This window comes from Gorilla gorilla, chromosome 2 (genome assembly GCF_029281585.2).
Source record: "Gorilla gorilla gorilla isolate KB3781 chromosome 2, NHGRI_mGorGor1-v2.1_pri, whole genome shotgun sequence".
Taxonomy (NCBI): Eukaryota; Metazoa; Chordata; class Mammalia; order Primates; family Hominidae; genus Gorilla; species Gorilla gorilla.
The window spans coordinates 51915035-51927309 of record NC_086017.1 but is presented as its reverse complement, the minus strand read 5'-3'; the positions used below and the strand labels follow the sequence as shown (position 1 = coordinate 51927309).

General features: G+C 45.9%; 1 protein-coding gene across 5 annotated transcripts in view; it reads right to left on the bottom strand.

The window, feature by feature from the left end:
* TRAK1 (trafficking kinesin protein 1) overlaps positions 1-9821 on the bottom strand; it is a 211902-nt gene extending 202081 nt beyond the window's left edge. For 4 of the 5 annotated variants that reach the window (XM_055381357.2, XM_055381356.2, XM_055381359.2 and 1 more), the window contains exon 1: positions 9681-9821. The gene's annotated coding sequence lies outside the window, so the exon portion shown is untranslated. Of the gene's footprint in view, positions 1-9192; positions 9547-9680 lie in introns of those variants that run through there. The other variant, XM_063703721.1, reaches the window with a different exon arrangement.
* Between the last annotated feature and the right edge of the window lie 2454 nt (positions 9822-12275).

Below are 12275 nucleotides of genomic sequence, written 5' to 3'. Positions count from 1 at the left end.
AAAAAAAAAAAAAAAAAAAAAAAACCCTCACGAGCACGTCAAACTCAGCACATTCAAAACAAGACCCTCCAGGTCCTCACCACTGGGACAACTGATTAATGGTGGTCCAACTCAGAAACCTCAGCCTTATCCTTCACTCCGCCCCCTCCCTTACCCTACCACTATCTCTTCAACAACGAAGGCTTATCTCTTCAACATCTACCCACACTATCACTCGCTAACCCCCACCCTCTCTCACCTTGAGTACAGCCAGAGCTTCCGGCTGGGTCTCAGTCATCATGGAGGTAAGATAAGGCCTAGGATCACATACGGCCTAGGACACGTTTACCAAAGTAAAGCCAGCCACCACTCCTAATGCCACCCAACCCTGCCATGGGCCTTCTCTTTGGAACATCTACAGACTGCATCTCTTTTCCACCCTAGTGACCAAATGTGGATGCAACTTGAGTTTGTGAGGGAAATTCTCAAACTTGCTTGTGATGATCAATCTGCCATGCTGCCTTTTGCCAAACAGAGAATTCAGTATACTATAAAGAACAAAAACTACATTAAAAGATAGCCAAACTCCCAGGAATATTTATTTTCTTTTTGTTGTAGTTTTTTTTTTCTTTTTTTGAGATGGAGTCTCGCTCTGTCGCCCAGGCTGGAGTGTAGTGGCGCAATCTCGGCTCACTGCAACCTCTGCCTCCCGTGTTCACGCCATTCTCCTGCCTCAGCCTCCTGAGTAGCTGGGACTACAGGTGCCCGCCACCATGTCCAGCTAATTTTTTGTATTTTTAGTGGAGACAGGGTTTCACCGTGTTAGCCAGGATGGTCTCCAACTCCTGACCTCGTGATCCGCCTGCCTCAGCCTCCCAAAGTGCTGGGATTACAGGTGTGAGCCACTGCGCCTGGCCAGGAATATTTATTTTCTTTATTCCTTTCCATGAGTATCACTTCTACTATACCATCAAGAGACTTGCCCCAGCTAAAAGTTTTGCAAGTTAACACTCAATTGTTGTGAAAATATTCCTCTTGTACAAAAGTTTTTTGTTTGTTTTTGTTTTTGTTTTTTTTTAAGACAGGGTCTCTTTCCATTGCCTAGGCCGGAGTACAATGGTGTAATCATGGCTCACTGCAACCTCTGCCTCCTGGGCTCAAGTGATCCTTCTGCTTCAACTTCCCAGACAGCTGGGACTACTGGGGCACACCACCATGCCCAGCTAATTTTAGTACTTTTTGTAGAGATGGGGTTTCACCATATTGCCCAGGCTGGTCTCCAACTCTTGGGCTGAAGCAATCCACCCGCCTTGGCCTCCCAAAGTGCTGGCATTACAGGCGTGAGCTGCTACACCCGGCCAGTTATTTAACAAGACTAACTACTTTCCTATCTTTCAAATACAGTATAAAACATCTACTGCAGCAGTCAACATTTTAGTCTATTTTGCCAATGATTTGCCTGTCACACCTTTTATCCACTGCTGTAATAATAACAATCTGCTTGTTTTCTCAAATAGAAAGATGTTTTCCCAAATATATAACACCAAACTATGTTTCTTCCACAAGAGACCTTTGGAATGTCTTGATATTCGAATCCAAAGCCATTCTTCAAAGCCATTCTTCTAATGCCTTGGGACCACTGAAAAATTAACCCTTTCTCCTCAAAGTCAAAGCAGGGAAGCTAGTTGATGGGTGAGCAAAAACCACAGCTCACATCAATGCTTTAGGCCATGGGGGCTATTCCTGTTACTGTCATACAGATGAAGTCCAGGGCACACCCCACCCTTGAGGTGTGGCACAGAATACCTGTTCCAAACTATTTTTGGATGAATGGATCATAAGGAGTTCAGTAAAAACAATAATTATGGCTAACACAAATGCTTCCTCTCAGCCAAGCACATGTATAAATTCACATAATCCTCTTAATAACTGTATGAGGGCCAGGCGCAGTGGCTCACACCTATAATCCCAGCACTTTGGGAGACCGAGGCAGGTGGATAACTGACCAGGAGTTCAAGACCAGTCTGGCCAACACAGTAAAACCCGTCTCTACTAAAAATACAAAAATTAGCCAGGTGTGGTGGCACACACCTGTAATCCCAGCTACTTAGGAGGCTGACGCAGGAGAATTGCTTGAACCAGGGAGACGGAGGTTGAAGGGAGGCAAGATCGTGCCACTGCATTTCAGCCTGGGCAACAGAGTGAGACTCCATTTCAAAAAAATAATAACTGTATGAGGTTATCATATAAGGTAATGATTCCGAAGCTGCCTGTCATAAACAGGAGTTGCTGGGTTCAACACACCTAAGCAACAATCCTACAGGGAAAAAAAGAACATGGCTTCAAACACATAAATGCTGTGCTGCATTGTATCTACACTGTTCAATCTGAAGGTTTTTACTTTTTAATTAATGAATGAAAACAAAGCTACTTCCCACTCAGGTACATAAAGCAATTGTACAACCATACAATTCCCATAGTATTCTGCATTTTATTTAAAATATATTCTAGATGCAAAGGTTGAAATGAAATGCTCACTGTCTAGGTGACACTCTTTTATTCTCTACTATGAAAGCGAGTAAACCAATTGTCTCAGAAATTCTGCACCCAAATGTAATACTCGCAGACAGAGCACCAGTGAGTCATACACATGACAAATTGCTCATTTTCCTCCTCCCCACCTCTCCTCTAAATCATTATAATGCTATTCCTGAATCATAGGTTTGGTTTTTTGTTTGTTTTGCGTTTTTAATTCTCCAGTATAAAGCTTGCCAATTCCAACTTCCTAACATGACAAGAATCTGTCCCTTTAGTTTAAGTAAACCTCCAATTTTCTTCCCAGGTTTGAAATTCTTCAGTGCAGGCAAGGCCCACACCTCTGGATCTCACACTAAGTAAAAAATGCCCCTTGATACTATAACTGTCCCGCTAGATCTCTTAAGATATCAGATTACCAAACTCCCCAACTGGAAGTCCAACAGGCAAACCAAGTTTACTGTGGGAGCCCTGTATTCAGAAACACAAGATGTAGCATACTCTTTTACTGAGCTATCTTTTTTTCTTCTGGAAGTCTCATATACCAAATCCAGAGAAGAATGAACACTTGGAAAACTTAATTTTTACTAAAGCTGAACTTATGTCTTATGACCCAATGATCCACTCCTGAGCATATACCCGATAGAAATGAGTACTTATATACTTATTTCATAGCAGCTTTATCCATGATAGTCCCAACTGGAAAAAAACCAAATGTCCATCCACAGGTAAATGTATGAACAAATCATGATATAACCATAAAATGGAATACCATCCCACACTAAAGGAATGAAGCACTAGTACATGCAACAAATGGATGAACATTGCAGACAAAACGTTGAGCAAAAGACCAGACACAAAAGTACACACTATATGACTCAATTTACATGAAGCCCAAAACAGACACAATTATCCTATGGTAATAGAGGTCACAAGAGTGGTTATCTACAAGGAGTTACTGGCAGTACAAGTGGTATATGTAAGTAAAATTAATGGAGCTAAGATAATTAAAGGTTCAATGCGTAAGAAATTAAAGGTTCTAGTTAACTTGTCAACCTTAGATGGTAATGCAACATGATATAAAATATTTGTTCCACAGAACACAGCAGCAACCAAAAGTCAGGCAGAAACCGAGACAGCATTGTCCATCTCGTGAGCATTGTCCTCTTCCCACTGCTGTTCTCCAGCCAGAACACGGCCACCTGGTTCCACCATGAATCTGGACCGTCAGCCCTTTGGCATGAACAGCTGAGCTGTCTTCAGTCACTCTCTCCCTGATTTTCTCATCACACTGAGGACAATCAATTCTTCTGGAGGTCAAAGGAATTTGTCTTCCCGGCTCTCCAAGAAATATTTCCCAATGGTCCTCAGACAAACATAAATTCAAGGGTAGTTTCTGCTCTCATTGTTTACCTGCTCCTAAAGGTCCAAATTCCTGACTCAATAATACAGCTGAAGCCAAACCACTTCTAACATTATAAGGAGACATTTTATCTTTGGTCACATCTCAAATCTCAAACTGGAAATTATTTGATAGAAACCCATAATAAAAGGAGGCAGCCTACACTAGAGGCTGTGTATCTAGAGTAGGTTGTATCATATATGTTTCACATTTTGCAAAACTTAAAAACTGAGAGCTTACAGAATGTTAGCATAAAAAAAATCCAGACCCACAGCACACGTTGTTTATGTTAAAGAACTGCCTGGCCAGGTACAGTGGCTCATGCTTGTAATCCCAGTACTTTGGGAGGCCAAGGCAGAAGGATCGCTTGAAGCTAAGGCAGCCTGGGCAACATAGCAAGACCTCACCTCTACAAAAAAATTTAAAAAAGAAAAGAAAATTAGCCAGGTGTGGCAGCACGCATGCTACTCAGGAAGCCAAAGCGGGAAGATGGCTTGAGTCCAGGAGTTCAAGGTTACAGTGAGCTATGATCAGGCCACTGCACTTCAGCCCAGGCAACAGAGATTCTATCTCTAAAAAAAGCACTTTTTTATTGTACCAAAACAACCAGAGGAACTGATGGACAACTTCTAAAATCCCGTGGTTCTCTATATGCATAAATGCTTTATCTCTGTAATCCTGGAGAGAGACAAAAAAAAGTGAGATCCTATATCCCTATTCTAATTAATATGCTTTTTTTTCTTTTTTCTTTTTTTTTTTTTTTAATACTCTGTTGCCAGGCTGGAGTGCAGTAGTGCGATCTTGGCTCAATGCAACCTCTACTTCCCGGGTTCAAGCCATTCTCCTCCCTCAGCCTCCCGAGTAGCTGGGATTACAGGCGTCCGCCAGCACGCCCAGCTAATTTTTGTATTTTTAATAGAGACGGGGTTTCACCATGTTGGCCAGGATGGTCTCGATCTCATGACCTCGCAATCCACCCACCTCCACCTCCCAAAGTGCTGGGATTATAGGCGTAAGCCACCACACTCAGCCATTAATATGCATTTTTTAAGTGACATAAATCAACCTGCATCTATGTAATGGAAGATAGGATTTGCTAATAGTTCATCTGTATCAACATAAATTAGTAGACAGTGACATCTTTTAATCAACATAATCATGTTATCTAGTAACTAATTCTAGTCATTAAGGAGGAATGCAATAAGTGCTCTGAATAGTATGCTAAAGAGATACTTTTCGAAAATGTCAAGCCACTTAGTCCACATGTTCACAGTTATTTTCTCCTACTTCTTAAAAGAAAAAAAAGATTTTTAAAGTCACCTGAGTACCCACAGCATGGTCTTATTTAACATTCAAATGTGGATAATTTATACTGTGATGGAGAATCCTTGTCGGATGTTAGTACAAAATACACTTCCTCTGGATAGATTATCCTCTCCTGTTGAATGTCCTGGAACTAGAGGAGACCCTAGAAATAACCCAGCTCCACGATTCCCAAACTGGGGTACATGTGCTTATGCTGGGGATTCCCCAGAACCTCAGGGAAAACAAGGTACATTTTCCTTAGGAGCACTTTTTGACTCAGACAGCAATTTTTTTTTTTTTTTTTTTTTTTTTTTAGATGGGGTCTCGCTCTGTCACCTAGGCTAGAGTACAATGGTGCAATAATGGCTCACCGCAGCCTCAATCTCTTGGGCTCAAGAGATTCTCCCACCTCAGCCTCCCTAGTAGCTGGAACTACAGGTGCACATCACCACACCTGACTAATTTTTCTTTTTTCTTTTCTTTTTTTTTTTTTGTGTGTGTAACAATGAGGTCTCACTATGTTGCCCAGGCTGGTCTCGAACTCCTGGGCTCAAGTGATCCTCCCACCTCAGCATTCTAGGAAGGGCTATTCCCAGCTTCACCTGTTACATAGCAAGAACCTGTCTCTATTTAAGAAAAAAAAATGTTTAAGGAAGTCCAAACAGGCTGCCTACAGGCACACTGCCTATGAGTTAGCCCTGCTCTGCAAGGAACAGTACTGTAAAATAAAAATAATAAATTTTGAAAACAAAAAAATTAAGTCCAAACAAGGATTTCAAGAGCTCCCCTCCCACCCCATTCCACCCTGTTTCACCTCAGGTGCACTATTAACAATAATAATTAAATACATTTCTCACTATAATGAATCATACTACACAGCCTTTCATAAAATGCCTATCAAAGCCTTTAAGCAGCTAAACATCATTGGTATTCTGTGTAACTCAGGAGACATCCGGTTTTACACATATGCAATTATTTACTGTCTCTTCACTAAAATTTGCACTTTTCAACACTGCAAGTGGCCTCCACTTAGATACATCTAAGAAGACAAGTCAGAATAGGGAACATTTGTTTGAAAAGAAGGGGGAGAAAGGAGGTGAGAAGCCAGAAGACCCATTCATTCAACAGTGTATCTCTGTCCAAGAATAAAATAAAACCTAAGAACCCACATAAGCCCTTGGGTTCTATCTCCATCTTTTAAAAAGAACATCCTCTTGTCTTCCCCTACAAAAATCACAGTGCATGCCAAATATAGATGAGTTAAATAAATCTGAGTCCATTTTCTTTTGTTTTGTTTTGTTTTTGAGACAGAGTCTCACTCTGTCACCCAGGCAGGAGTGCAATGGCACAATCTTGGCTCACTGCAACCTCCACCTCCTGGGTTCAAGCAATTCTCCTACCTCAGCCTCCCACGTCGCTGGGATTACAGACGCATGCTGCCACGCCCGGCTACTTTTTTTGTGTTTTAGTAGAGACAGGGTTTCACCATGTTGCCCAGGCTGGTCTCGAACTCCTGAGCTCAGGCAATCCACCTGCCTCGGCCTCCCAAAGTTCTAGGATTACAGGTGTGAGCCACCACAGCCAGTAGTCAGAGTCCATTTTCAAAACCAAGAGTCACAGAATCATATATGTGAAGAGGCTGGTCACGGTAACTTAAAAGTTTATCAAACTTCCCAACCATACAGTATTAAGCTCTGGCATGCACAAAAGGCTTTACTGAATATCTGCAACTCTCAGTGAGTTTAAATGACTGTTCGCCCTCCAATGCCTTTCTTACTTGAGCCCCAAAGGGTAAAAAAAGAACTGTCCCTTGTAGAAAAACTGGCCACCTATCTGCTTACTCTCCTTGGCTCTCTTATGAGCTATATGGTGCAACAGAACAATCGCATCTATAAAAACTCCGACAGCTGACGGAGAGGAGAATGCCCAAGGTCTGTTCTCTACCTTGGGAGCACGAAGTCAAGATGGAGAGCCCAGATGGTTAATTCAAGAATCACCAAACAATTACAGAGGCCTACTATATACAAGGTCAGAGGCAGGGACTCAGAATGCAACAACAGGGACTGGGAGTGGTGACTTGCGCCTATAATCCCAGCACTTTGGGAGGTCATGGCCAGCAGATCACTCGAGGTCAAGAGTTTGAGACCAGCCTGGCCAACGTGGTGAAACCCCGTCTCTACTAAAAATACAAAAATTAGCTGGGCGTGGTGGCAGGTGCCTGCAATGCCAGCTACTCGGGAGGCTGAGGCCAGAGAATCACTTGAACCTGTGAGGTGGAGGCCTCAGTGAGCCAAGATCGCACCACTGCACTCTAGCCTCGATGACAGAGCAACACTCTGCCACAAAAAAAAAAAAAAAAAAAAAAAACCAGAATGCAATGACAGGAACAAAGTCCACTTAAGATGGCAAACCTTAAGGTGTTGTTAGTTTGGAAAATGAAAGTTTAAGAACTCCATTCAATGTGAATAGTGCTCTATTATTTTTGAAAGCCCTTTTATTTTTATGTTTTTTGTTTTTGTTTTTGTTTTTGAGATGGGGTCTTGCTCTGTCACCCTGGCTGAAGTGCAGTGGCAGGATCTTGGCTCAATGAAACCTCTGCCTCCCGGATTCAAGCTATTCTCCTGACTCACCCTCCTTAGTAGCTGGGATTACAGGTGCCCATCATCATGCCCAGCTAATTTTTGTATTTTTAGTAGAGACGGGGTTTCACCATGTTGGCCAGGCTGGTCTCGAACTCCTGACCTTAAGTGATCCACCTGCCTCAGCCTCCCAAAATGCTGGGAATACACACACAAGTCACCATGCCCGGCCCAAAGCTCTTTTATATTACCTGATTTGACCCTCATAATAAACCTATAAAACAATAATTACTATTATATGCTTTATTATCCCTGTTGGGGCTCAAAAAGCTTACCAAATTACAAACCCAATCATGTTGGAATGAGACCTGAAAACACTCCCATGTCATTCAGTCAAACTTTTACAGACACTTCCATTTAAAACATTGTCTCCCAGAGGGGAGAGCAGGACAGAGAGGTTAAGTAAGGTCACAGAGCCAATAGAGAGGAGTTGGAATTTCAGTCCAGGTTTCCCACTCCAAGACCACAGAGAAGGAGAAGCAACACAGCCAGAGTGGAAACACCCTCAACCGAGCGCTGGGGATGGGAAACTGGTCCCTGGGGCATCAAACAGGAAACGGCTGGTGCTGGGGCCAAGCTGAAACCCAACTGTTGCCAAACTCGCAGCCCTGAGACAAGGGCTTTAACCCGATTCAGCATCCCCCAGAGCCGGGCTCAGCTTTCCAGCTGGCTTAGGCTACACTGGCCTGGGAACCTCTGTGACAAAGCTGAGGTCCAAGATCAAAGAGCAACCGAGTATGACCATTCCAAACCGAGAGACAGAGGGGAAGGCGCCATCTGTCACTCCAGGTCCAACTCTCCAAACCAACCAGTCAAGCTCCCAGCCTGCTGTCCCTTCACTCAATCTGGGGAGACCCTCCCCAGTGCAGACTGGCTCCAGGGCTAATCAGAGCTTAGTCTGAGCACCTTCCTCTTCGCTGCTCTTGTAGTTGGAAAATGGAAAGGACCCTGGAACTAGACCGTTTCCCTATGGTAACCTCCACTCTCCTTCCAGATAAACAAAAGACCCTCCAGAAAAGGTTACCAGTCCCGAATACACACTCACAGACAGTATTGACAACGTTTACACTTTTGAAGCAAATAAAGTTCCAGTGAAGCATATCAGAAAAAAAAAAAAAAATCAGCGGTCCAACGACGAATACTTTGAAGGCTCTCAAAGCGGACGCTAATTTCAGTGTCTGAACAAGTGCAGCCACGGGTTCTAAAACAGGCAAGCTTAACGGGGAAGAGGCACCCAGCGCCAGCCTCAAGAGCAGGCCGACTTTTAACATCTTTCCTGAAACACAACTTTACAAAAGAAGAAACGATACAGTTCATTACATTTGTTTTTACCTGCAAGAGGTTGACCTTGGAGACTAGAAAAGAACTGTAAAAATCAGGTCAAGAAAGTGACAAAGTAAACTTGTTAACTCTCAAGGATGCAAAGGAGGGCTCTAAAGGCTCTCTGCTCTCTGACACGCTCAGATGATGTCATTTTCATCAAGTTTTGCGGGTGAGTGGGAATCGGGGTGCTGCCCGCGCTCTGGCCTGGCTCAGCTCCAGGCTCTTTGAAGGTCGCCTCACTGTCACCTCGGAGTGCCGGAGCGCGGAATCCAGGCCACGCGGCGTGGCCGACACGATGCCCTAGGGGCACTTTTCCGGGCTCCGAGGGCCTCCTGCAGGTGCGGCCGGTGCATTAGGAGGGCTGTCCTCGCAGGGTCCCGGCGCCCGGCCTCTCACGCCGCCACTATCTCACGCGGACACTCCCAGAACACCCGTGTCCTTCCCCAGCCCCTGGGCCCGAGGCGCAGGCGGCGCGGGTGAGCGGACCCCTGGCTTACCCGCAAGAGGTGCACGGAGCGCAACCCGGCAGCAGGCGCGGTGCCGGGGGGCCTCGGTGGGGGCTTCCTGCGCGTCGTTCTCGGCCCGGCCCCGGCCGCCCGGCGGCTCCGGTTCCCTCCGCTGCAGCCGGCCGGGCGGCACGGGGGCACTCGCGGGGGCTCCGCTTTGGCGCCGCCGCCTCCTGCTGCCCGCCTGCCGCTCTGGCGCTCCTGGGCTCGGAGTCCGGGGTTCCGAGACGCGGGGGTCGTCGGGGCTTTCGAGACTCTCGGGGACGCTAAGGCTGCGCTCCGGCTCTCCCGCGCGCGGCCCCACTCTGGGGGACGCCTCGCTCGAGGCGCGCGGGCGTCAAGGGCTCGGGGCGCGCGGGGGCGGCGGCCGGGTGGGCCCCGGGGCGGCGGGCGGGGGCGCTGCTGCGGACGCGGGCACTGTTGCGGGCGCCGCCGCGCGGCCTCTCGCCATGGCTCCCCCGCGAGCGGGCGGCTCGCACCTCCCCTCCGCGCTGCCGTCACCGCCCGACGCGCGCCGAGCCCTCCCCCTTCCCAGCCCCGCCCGCCGCCCCGCGCCGCCACCTGCGGGCCGCCCTCCAGGATGCCCGCCGGCCACGTCCTAGTCGCCTGGAGTCGCGCCCCGCCTTCCTCGCCCGCGGCTGCCCCTGCACTTTTACCCACGCCGTGGGGCACAGAGAAGTATCCGGTAAAGACCTGGATCCGGAAAAGCTGATCACATCCCTCCCCGAGAGCTTATTTACTTCTAGCACTTCTCGGGGTCCTTCCAGAGTCAGTCTAAGAGAAGGATGGGACCCCCGCGGCCCGGGGCGCTGATTGTCGTGAACACAGTGGAAGTCCAGGCGTTCTGTTCCTGCAGGGCGGGCTGTCTCCTAGCAAAGCCGCCCTTAGGCTTAAATGGAGGGAGGATGGAGCCGGGGACGAGGGGAAGGCTGGAGGGGATGGAACTGGCTGTTGGACTAAGATGCCACCAAAGGGTGACAGGCAGGGGGGTGGCGGACAGCAGAGGGGGGATCAGGAACCGATCCAGGAAGTAAGAGCTCACAGGCCACTCTATTATGCAAATCACTTGCGGAAGGTTTAACGGGGAACAACCCACATGATCTCATTTCCAGTTGAGGCTACTGAGTTTACTTCTTCTTTTCAGCCCAGGGGTCATAGAGGACATGGGGAAGACTTGAAGAAGACTCAGACCAGAACCAAAGGTGTAAGGAAACTAAAACCTGCAAAACCTGATTTCTCATACTGGCATAGACTTGACTTGAAGAGATCATCAAGTGTATAGTGAAGATTGGCTCAGGCAAGAATCATCCATGAATGCTTACTCTAGGGGGCTGTTACTGGCTGGCAGATATTTGTCTGGGTTGATGTGTCTCCCCATAGATGGTTTAGACCTGTTAGTAGCAAAAGCGGAAATAGTAACTATACAAAGAGGCAGGCAGACAGCATCTTAACCAGGTGATCAAAATTTACATCACCAGTGAGAGCAGATGGATATCATGTCCACATCAGCTATGCAGTATTCCTGGGGACAATGCATAACCTGAATCATGATAATGAAACATCGGACAAACCCAAAATGAGGAACATCTATTAAAAAGAGGAAGGGTCTGTATTATTCAAAAATGTCAAGGTCATTAAAATCAAAAGAAAGCTTGGGAAATGTTCCAGATTAAAGGGTGCAAAAGAGTCAGGGCAGCTAAATGCCATGCCTGATCCTAGACTGCATCCTGTACTAGAGGAGGGGAAATACATCACGGACATTCCAGCTGACAAAATCAGAATCCATGTAAGAGATGAAAGTATTGGATCAATGTTAAATGTACTGATGTTGATAACTTCCACTGTAATTATGTACAAGAATATCTAATTCTTGGGAAATACACATTGAAGTATCTTGAAAGGGTAAAGGTCATAATATATGCAGCTTACCTTCAAATGATTCAGGGGAAAAAAAATCTTGATAGGAAAAAATGATAAAGCCAAGTGGGCAATAAAGGTAAGCTGCATATTATCAGTGAATCAGCATATAGAGTGTACTTGAACATTTCTGTAAGTTTGAACTTATTTCCAAATAAAAAGATTTGGAAAAATCCATCAAGTTGGGGAATGAAGTAAGGTGGGAAGAAAGCAGGTATGATATAAAAGGGCAACACAAGGGATCCTTGTGAATTTGGAACTGTTAAACATCTTGAGTATGGTAGTACAGGTGATAAAATTATCTAGAACTTAATATACACACAAATGAGTACAAGTAAAACTGGGAAAATCTGAATAAGATAGGTAAATTGTATCAATGCCAATATCCTAGTTATGATATCATATTAAGGTTTTGCAAATGTTGTCATTGGGGGAAACTAGGCCAAATATATATGTGTGTGTGTGTGTGTGTGTGTGTGTGTGTGTGTATTTTTTTTTTTTTCCGAGACGGAGTTTTGCTCTTGTTGCCCAGCCTGGAGTGCAATGGCACAATCTCGGTTCACTGCAACCTCCGCCTCCCAGGTTCAGGGAATTCTCCTGCCTCAGCCTCCTGAGTAGCTGGGATTATAGGCGTGCACCACCATGCCTGGCTAATTTTTGCATTTTTAG